The sequence below is a fragment of the Periplaneta americana genome, chromosome 8 (genome assembly GCF_040183065.1).
Source record: "Periplaneta americana isolate PAMFEO1 chromosome 8, P.americana_PAMFEO1_priV1, whole genome shotgun sequence".
Taxonomy (NCBI): Eukaryota; Metazoa; Arthropoda; class Insecta; order Blattodea; family Blattidae; genus Periplaneta; species Periplaneta americana.
In genome coordinates, this window is record NC_091124.1 from 18,501,510 (window position 1) to 18,512,371 (window position 10,862).

The window sequence follows — 10,862 nt, forward strand, 5'->3', positions numbered from 1 at the left end:
TAACTTTCGGTGCTGGACCCCGGACTCATTTCACCGGCATTATCACCTTCATATCATTCAGACGCTAAATAACCTAGATGTTGATACAGCGTCGTAAAATAACCCAATAAAATAAAAATAAAAAAACATCTATTTTCACAACAATATTTCTAGCCAACTGAGAAATATTTATACAACAAATTTTGTTATTTGCCATCTATTTTCTCACAACTACAGTATTTTAAGTTACCTCCGGAAATATTTGTACAAACATAATTTCTTTATGTGGCATATATTTTCTCGGAGCTATTTCAAGTCATCTACAAACATAATTTTCTTACTTATTGTAGCACAAAACTCATTGAAGTAATGAATAATTTCAAGGAAAAATTGTTCCGGGGCCGGGTATCGATCCCGGGACCCTTCGCTTAGCGCGCGAACGCTCTACCGACTGAGCTACCCCAGGAACTATACACGACACCGTCACAATTTTTCCTTTGTATCCACACGACTCAAATGAGCTGACAAGACGCCAGAACTCAACTATGAGTGCACACAAATACTGTGTGACTTAAATTGTGGCTTTCTGTTAACGTACCTCCAGTAACGAATGTATTATACAAATCTGGCTTTCAGGTAGAAGCTCCTTGTAAAGCAGGTTTGAATAATTTCAAGGAAAAATTGTTCCGGGACCGGGTATCGATCCCGAGACCCTTCGCTTAGCGTGCGAACGCTCTACCGACTGAGCTACCCCAAGAACTATACACTACACCGTCACAATTTTTCATTTATATCCACACAGTGAAGTAATGTTTGAAGTATAGTTTGGAAAATTTCAGTTTAAAATTAAATCTCAAGAAAAGACTTACTTACAAATGGCTTTTAAGGAACCAGAAGGTTCATTGCCGCCCTCACATAAGCCCGCCATTGGTCCCTATTCTGTGCAAGATTAATCCAGTCTCTATCATCATATCCCACCTCCCTCAAATCCACTTCAATATTATCCTCCCATCTACGTCTCGGCCTCCCTAAAGGTCTTTTTCCCTCCGGTCTCCCAACTAACACCCTATATGCATTTCTGGATTCGCCCATACGTGCTACATGCCCTGTCCATCTCAAACGTCTGGATTTAATGTTCCTAATCATGTCAGGTGAAGAATACAATGCGTGCAGTTCTGTGTTGTGTAACTTTCTCCATTCTCCTGTAACTTCATCCCTCTTAGCCCCAAATATTTTCCTAAGCACCTTATTCTCAAACACCCTTAACCTATGTTCCTCTCTCAGAGTGAGAGTCCAAGTTTCACAACCATACAGAAGAACCGATAATATAACTGTTTTATAAATTATGTCAGATTTTTGGACAGCAGACAGGATGATAAAAGCTAATTGCTAATTAATAATTATTCAATATTTGATTTACCACATATATAATATGATAGGTTCATACATAGTGTTCCGCCTTTATACTGCGACAATGTAGAAACGTTTTACAAAATATTATTGATATAGCAATAGATTAATAACTATATTAGTACAGAGATAACGTCACAGAAAATATAATAAAAAGAATAATCATGCTGCACAACTGTTACAGAAGCAAAGATTGATACACTAATTATTATTAGAGATTATTAGTATTATTACTAGAAAACTTCATACAGTTCTTGCATTATCGTGATTGTGTCCTCCGTTTATAATAATTACATTTACATCCAATAACATCTATCAGATGTGGCAAAAACAAAATCACTCCTTGTGGGGGGGGGGGGAACAATTACCTACATTTTAAAGCAAGTTTTATACTGGGTGTTCAGTTCAAAGTGTGTCATGGCTCGCTGTATGCCGTCATGTGGCTAGCCGATGAGCCTAGAGAATTCAATCTTCCTACACTTCTGCAGAGGCGTATAACCTAAGAGGCAGAGAAGTTGCCTAGCAAGTACGGCGTTCATTCTGAAGAGTACGTGCCGATACGTACGGTAACGCCGGTAGTGGCAGGAATGTGAACTGTTTGGAAATACGTACTGTCGGGATATGGGGAGAGGGTTAAGACGATTACTTACGTATTTGTTGACATTAACTTCGACGGTCAACATGGGCACGGAGCATTTGATTTGTGTTGTGGAATGTTACCGTACGCAACCGATGATAACAAATACCCTGCGTACGACTTGCCGGCGCAAAACACAGTTCGAAAGAGGTTATGGTAGCACACAGACCGTACAGACCGCCATCTGTTGCTACGACGTTCAAGTTATACCGTACACGTTCTCAAGTTCAGATTGAAGAACACCTTAAATAATAGGCAACTTCTCTAACATATAAGCTGAAACTCGCTTCAAATCGGTGACCCAACAACAGTGACGTCATGACACACTTTGAAATGAACATCCAGTAGTTGTAGTATGGAGAGGTTAGTTAAACACTTCAAAGTTTTGAAATGATAAACATCTATGATGTTACTACACAGTTCATCACTGTAACAAGAACGAAAGTCTAACGCTCGGCTTATACCGTTCGAGGATTTATCGCTCGCGACAATTTTACCCATCATGCATGTGCGCTACCTATCGGATTATGCTATGAACTACTTGGTGCTCGAGCGAAAACGTCTGATGCAGACCTCTGAAAGACATCAAATTTAATAAAAATAATAATAAATAATATAACTATAGAACTGCTCCAATGTTTTAATTACTTGGGCCGCGATAGGATTCTTCAAGTGCTGAGGTATCATTCTGCTTGCTTTACAAAGAGGAGCTAGCTCATATTTCAAAGTAGGTATGTAATTCTCTTTTGAAAAATTCCCAAGGATTTGTTTGAAGAGACAGATATCAGGTTTCCAGTAGTGCGCAGGAGTCGGAGACGAACCCGGGCCGCAGCGTGATGGATGTGAAGCCCACAGGTCGAGTTCATTCTTTTGTGCACTGACGTGTGACAAGTGGGTCTGGGCTCTAATAATTTCGGGCGCCACACGCCCCAAGAAAGCGTCTCCACGGGGGCCGGATGTGACGTAATCAATCACATGAATGAGAGTATGACGTGGGCAGCGATTCCATTCAAACCGGTTCTCAGCGTCGCGACAGCGTCAGAACGTTACAGTGTTCGTTTGGCAACCGGGGAACGCGTTACCCACAATACTGAACACAAACCGCGTAGGAAGAGAAGAAAATATTAGGCGATACAACTTCTGACGCACTTATACATATATTATGCACACAGATATTCGCAGTGGCGCCAACTTATATAGACCGTGGGACCTGAGACCATCCAATAATTTGTCGTCTTATTAATTTATCATCATCATCATCATCATCATTATCATAAGGCTAGGATTTTGATGACCTATAAATCATGAAAAAATGTCCTAAAAACAATGCATTTATGACCTAAAAATCTTTCAAAAATGCCCTTAAAATGCCCTAAAAATTGATCTTACATAATCGGCTTAGTAGGAAAAGAGGTTTTGTACTACTTAATATTTAGACTAGTAATTAAATTAAATTTTACATAATTTTTTCTAAGTAATAGGGGAGAGTCGGGTAGTATCGGACATCGGGTAATATCGGACAGTGAGTTTCTTTCATCTACCACACGAGGTCACTCAATTAGTCGCAAATTGAAAGGACAGGGACCTCTCAAATTGCAGATTTAGATTTCACGGCGCTTCTTCCGACGGCCTTCACATGCTTTGTCATCGAACAACAGATGACAGCGTCTTGCCATCCTAACGGCAAACACCAGCCGGCTCTTCCTCTTCCCGTTCCGTGATCACTTGATCAAATCTCAGTCCCCCTCGCGTATGTGGTACCTAAGAGGTTACGTCCAATTTCGGCTTCCCCTTCAAAATTTCCTAGAGTTTCTTCAGTGGAGCAGCGTAATCCAGAGTGAGACTAGTGGCCAACAGGCTTGGAGCTCACATATTTAGTTTTGTACAGCCCCCAACCCCTTGCAAGGACGCGTTTTGCGTACCTTTTAACATTTTTCCTCCCAATTCTCTTTCGATTTTTCGATTTTTCGACGATGATAGTACCTGATTGACATGGTTACGTTTCTGTGATGTCGCATAGAGAAACGTAACCATGTCATTCAGGTACTACCATATGGTGGTAGATGAAATAAACGCACTGTCCGATACTACCCGATGTCCGATACTACCCGACTCTCCCCTACACTTTAATTATTTTACCTAATGTAGTTTCCATGTATGATCGCTCACCTCTGTTTTGGCATGTGGACATGAGGTCAGCAGTCAGCTGGTCGGTCTTGGTTCTTCATGGGCTGTAGCGCCATGGATTTACTTTAGTTTTAGTTTCCATGTAGTCTACCACAAGGCCACTCTTATTCGGAATCAGCAGGTGTAGAGGAGTTTATATTGATGGGGTGGTTGGACTGATCCATTACATGGGGTGTACTACGTTAAAATGGCAATATTTGTGTAGAAAAACGATTAAAATATTATACAAAATAATGGGTATTAATGGACAAAATATGTAAAGAAAATATCAAAGAAAATAAACATTATTTCACATTAATAATGGGGATTTATGGCCAAAATTAAATGAAAATACATAAAAAATGACCGAATAAAACAAAAGATGCTCTTATGAGTTGAAACAGGCAAAAAATGCAAAAAAAAATCCCTAACAAATATGTCTTAAAACACTCAGTTTATCACATAACATATAAATATTAAAGCAGTAATGTTTCTGGCTTACTAGAAAAAAGATGCAATTTCATCAAAATCCTAGCCCTAATCATCATCATCATCATCATCATCATCTCCTTTTCCATTATTTTTTACTTGGTTATTTAACGACGCTGTATCAACTACGAGGTTATTTAGCGTCGATGGAATTGGTGATAGCGAGGTGGTATTTGGCGAGATGAGGCCGAGGATTCGCCATAGATTACCTGACATTTTCCTTACGGTTGGGGAAAACCTCGGAAGAAACCCAACCACTCACTATCTCTCGTGTAGTCCGGATTTGTGCGAGGCGGGCCTCGCACCTCGCACGTCGCATGCGTCGGTTCAGAAAAACCAATGCTTAACGCAGAAACTGAGCAGTAATTGTCGCGCCCGTGTGGCCACCCATTTTGCGACAATTGCTGCAGCTACATTTGTAGCAGAAAGCCTGATACAAATGTAGCTCATGTGGCCGTACCCAGTACGTTTTGTGTTGTGGTATATGAAAATATAGAAATTTCACAGTTTACTCTAGCGTTGATGATGTATATTGACAAGTGTGTGAAAAAGGAGTTGAGAAAACACACTTCCTTATAGACTTCATTGTTCTTCGATTAACTTATCTTTTTTTCAGTCAAAGGTCTATGTTCTCTTTTGTGGCATCTGTTTCTGAAAATATTTTTAGTTTTTTATTGGTCCACTTATCTTCGCGTGTCTTACATTCAAATTATATTTATACTGTTAATATTATTTTATATCATTAAATCAATATTTTATATTTGGTCAGAATAATGCAACAACTAGAGCAATACTTCGGTTAGGCAGTAATTTTTACCGCATATAATTTAATCTTTGTAAATACTGTAGTAGTATGTACAAATGTATACATATTTTCAGGTGTTTAGTGCATAAACGTTGTGGGAGCACACATGGGGAGTACTTCAATATAATAATTCCAAAACACTGAAATCCACTTTTCACATTTAATATGAAGTTTTCTTAGTTTCGGATATCTACATTAGATAACATGTACGTTTAATTTATTACAAATAATAATATTAATAATTATTATTTATTTATTTATTTAAACTAGCTAGCTAGTGAGTACAAATTAAAATTATAAAACAAAAATGTTTCTAGCCACTACCGTAACAGCCAAGCTCGTGTACGGCGTGGTCTTAGTCAATAATATAACATACAATTTACAAGGACAGTTTACTAAATACAGTACCTTAATTCAAACCAATAAATAACACACGAGAGCAAGAATAAAGAAGAAAGAGAAAAATAGAGAAAAATACACATTTAATATAAATTGACAATCCGACAGAAGCCAGTAATATTCAATAAAAACATGAATATAGTCGACAGAAATAAAAAGTAAAAAAATACATTTGTTATTATTATATATCATGGATAATTTTACAAATTTCTTTTTTAAAAGCTTCAATTTTAAAATATTTCAATTTGGAAAATGGTTTGTAATTTTATTATAAAGTCTTGGGCCGAAACTAGCACCATGTTTAAGAGCTGCACTTGTATGACATTTAGGCTTAATTAATGGGAAAGTAGACTTTTGCCTTCGAGTACGATATTCATGTCGATTAGATTTATGTTGTATTTGATTTCTGTGGTAGTAAGTTAGTAAACTATATTTATAAATTTCTTCAATAGTTAATACTTTAAAATCTGTATAAATTAAATTTGTTGGGTAATCCATATTTTTAGTCAGACAAATTTTTATTAATCTTCTGTGTAATAAAATTAATGGATTAAGTACAGATGATGCTACTCCACCCCAATTTATTATACCACACTGTATTAATGATTGTACTAAAGCTAAAAATATTATTCTCAATGCCTCTTTAGTGATAAAATTTCGAAGTATTATGAATTTATAAATTGTCTCTTATACTTGTACATATGAAATCAATTTGTTTATCCCAACGTAAATGCTGATCTGTAATAATTCCTAAATATTTGAGTTGTGTAGAAGGTGTTAGATGTGGGCAATTACAATAATTCATTACATGAAATATTATGTATTACTAAGTGACAATTATTCATAGATGGAGATAAACCTTTCGTTGTTAAAGAAAATGGAATATAGGTAGTTTTATTAGTATTTAAACACAGGAGATTAGAGTCAAGATGATGATGATGATAATAATAATAATAATAATAATAATAATAATAATAATTATTATTATTATTATTATTACTACTCCTATTTAATACGAGAAAAATTCGTACCGGCACCGTGAATCGAACCCAGGACCTCTCAGCTCTGCGCACTGAGCGCTCTTTCCAACAGAGCTATGCCGGGACTCGATCCACGGCGCCGGCCGAACCCCTCTCGTAATGCTTTTTACGGCCTTACTACCTGCATTTGAGACGATACAAGTCATATATGCAGGAGCGCATATTTAAATGACTTTGTGGCCATATTCAACATCAGTTTATGACAACTGCTAACAGTTAATACATCACATATTCATTTGTATGAGGTCTCGCCCACCTCATTACGAGAGGGGTTCGGCCGGCGCCGTGGATTGTGTCCCGGCATAGCTCAGTTGGAAAGAGCGCTCGGCGCGCAGAGCTGAGAGGTCCTGGGTTCGATTCCCGGTGCCGGTACGAATTTTTCTCGTATTAAATAGTAATAATACATATTGGCTACTTCAGAGTAGTCGTGTAATATTCAATGAGGTGGGCGAGACCTCATACAAATGAATATGTGATATAATAATAATAATAATAATAATAATAATAATAATAATAATAATAATACTTACTTACTTACAAATAGCTTTTAAGGAACCCGAAGGTTCATTGCCGCCCTCACATAAGCCCGCCAGCGGTCCCTATCCTGTGCAAGATTAATCCAGTCTCTATCATCATACCCATCCTCCCTCAAATCCATTTTAATATTATCCTCCCATCTACGTCTCGGCCTCCCTAAAGGTCTTTTTCCCTCCGGTCTCCCAACTAACACTCTATATGCATTTCTGGATTCCCCCATACGTGCTACATGCCCTGCCCATCTCAAACGTCTGGATTTAATGTTCCTAATTATGTCAGGTGAAGAATACAATGCGTGCAGTTCTGTGTTGTGTAACTTTCTCCATTCTCCTGTAACTTCATCCCGCTTAGCCTCAAATATTTTCCTTAGCACCTTATTCTCAAACACCCTTAACCTATGTTCCTCTCTCAGAGTGAGAGTCCAAGTTTCACAACCATACAGAAGAACCGGTAATATAACTGTTTTATAAATTCTAACTTTCAGATTTTTCGACAGCAGACTGGATGATAAGAGCTTCTCAACCGAATAATAACACTATTAATAAGTATTTAATGAATTTCAATCTTAAGGCATATAAACTTGCAAATGTTTATTTGCTATTTAATAACAATATATGAACGTTTTCGCCGTTTAGGGCATCTTCAGATGTAACAAAACATATTATCTGGACCTATAATAACTTATTATGCAAATAACAAGGAAAATAGAGAACAATATATGTGATACATGAAATTCTACGGCCTCTCTAAGCGAAATAATTACAAAACACAAGAACATTAACTACGCATACTATCTTGTAACTTACTACAACTTTCAGCCATGATTATTTTAAATATTTTATTATCATCATTGTAAATTTTAAAATTAACATCATTGACAAATTTTAAACATTGTATATTAATTGTAACATGAGCTATATGTATAAAATAAAATAATCGTCCAGTCTAAGTTCAAATTCAAAGATTATCTCAATATCCATCCTGTATCATGTTATATCTACATAAAGCTCATGAATTTCATGTATCACATATATTGTTCTCTATTTTCCTTGTTATTTGCATAATATGTTATTATAGGTCCAGATAATATGTTTTGTTACATCTGAAGATGCCCTAAACGGCGAAAACGTTCATATATTGTTATTAAATAGCAAATAAACATTTGCAAGTTTATATGCCTTAAGATTGAAATTCATTAAATACTTATTAATAATTTACCAGGCATATTGATATATTAAAATGAATTGTGAATAATAACACGCATTTCCCATATTTATTCTGCGTTTAATTTCCTCCCGAGTGTCATTTATATTTGTTACTGTTGCTCCAAGATATTTGAATTTTTCCACCTCTTCGAAGGATAAATCTCCAATTTTTATATTCCCATTTCGTACAATATTCTGGTCACGAGACATAATCATATACTTTGTCTTTTCGGGATTTACTTCCAAACCGATCGCTCTACTTGCTTCAAGTAAAATTTCCGTGTTTTCCCTAATCGTTTGTGTATTTTCTCCTAACATATTCACGTCATCCGCATAGACAAGAAGCTGATGTAACCCGTTCAATTCCAAACCCTGCCTGTTATCCTGAACTTTCCTAATGGCATATTCTAATAATAATAATAATAATAATAATAATAATAATAATAATAATAATAATAATAATAATAATTTCTTCCACTAGCAATTGGGCTCAGTGTTAAAGTGTTCATTCTTCTGCGAAGTTACAGCTTAAGAGATCGCATAACCACTAGATTCCAGGGGCACACTAACATTGTAAGTCCCTAAGAGAGGGATTTGAATCTCCGACTTTTTCTCGGGAATGGAACCTAGTCTCTGGACTTGATCTGTCCAGGTCAGGAGAGAACGGAGTCCTATCCGTCGTTGCTAGGCGCCCAGCGTTTGTTCTGAGCCAGAATCCGGAAATGAGAGAACAGCGTAGCTAGCGAGGAAATGACTTCCACGCGGCCACGCGCTCCGTTTCTTCGTTCTCTTATTAAATTCGCAGCCTTTCCTAGCCGCAATGCAATATTTGTCTCCATGTACCTATTTCTTGGACGATTCTCTTCAAAGGGCAGCTGTACGGACACGTTCAAAATTGTCAATTACCGATTTTCCTCTCTGAATATGATATTAAGAGCAGAAAACAATTTGTGCTTCGCTTTTCTTCTTCTTCTTCTTCTTCTTCTTCTTCATCTATCCCTTATGCCAGGTATGCTCAAAATTGTAAAAGCGCCGATTACACGGATGATACTGCACTGCATAACACACACAGTGTACGGACTGGGCTCCGCAACTACATTGCAGCACCGCCCGTGGCATCGCTCTCACTGCCTTACAAAGAAAGAAATAAAAAATAGGTTGCAGCCGCCAAATTACTCTTCAAGGAACGACCACTCATATAAATTGAGGGAAAGAAGGCAGAGGACGGACACTGGAAAGTTTTCTTTTCTCAATCGTACTATCAGGGACTGGAATGCTTTACCTGCAGACTTACTAAAGGCTTTACCAACAACCAAAAATGTATTTAAAAATAGGCTTAAGGACCTTACTAATAGACGGTAATTATACACAGTACTTAAAGGGTGTAAATGATATGTTGTTATTGAAGTGTTGTATCAGTGAAGAATTATGTTGTGTCAGTGAAGTGTGTTGTATCAGTGAAGAAGTATGTCGTGTCAGTGAAGTGTGCTGTGTAAGTGAAACGTGTTCCTGTCAGTGAAGCTGTATAGGTTATAGTGGCAGTGCAAAGTATTTGAACAGTGAAATGTTTTTGAAGTGTTAGTGAAATCAGGATAGAATCAGTGAAATGTGTCGTAGTTCCAGTGCAGTGAGTGAGTTGACAGCGAAATGAGTGTAATGTTGAAAGGTACTTGTGCAGATATGAACATATACTCGTGGGTTTTAGTTCGATCTTAGTTTTAAGATACAAATTAGAATATTTCAAATGTTATTTTAAGTGATCGTTTCATTTAATTTAGTATATTCCCTGTTGTTGTTGTTATTATTATTGTTATTATTATTATTATTAGTATTAATTATTAGTATTATCATTAATTGTATTTTTAATTAATAAGTTTATTATTGTCATTATTGAGTGTAATTAGTTACCACTGCCACCGGGTATATACCCATTGCAGTGTGAATAAATACATACATACATACGGATAATAAACTGAATTTGAAAAAGGAAATATTCAGTTACTGCATTATTTATTATATTTTATACAGTTGTAATACTATTATGTCATAGATAATGTTATTTTCTTATTCCACATTCAACATGATGTGTAGGCCTATTCTTTTCTGCAAGTAATCGGAAATATATTTCCAACGAATTTACTGAAATACACAAAAGATTCTCATCTGTTAATCGGAAACTATGTTTGGATTTTTGG

General features: G+C 36.5%; 1 non-coding gene across 1 annotated transcript; it reads right to left on the reverse strand.

Moving 5' to 3' along the window:
* Positions 1 to 372: 372 nt before the first annotated feature.
* On the reverse strand, positions 373 to 446 carry TRNAS-GCU (transfer RNA serine (anticodon GCU)). Its single transcript has one exon. It is a non-coding gene; the product is annotated as a tRNA-Ser (tRNA).
* Between the last annotated feature and the right edge of the window lie 10,416 nt (positions 447 to 10,862).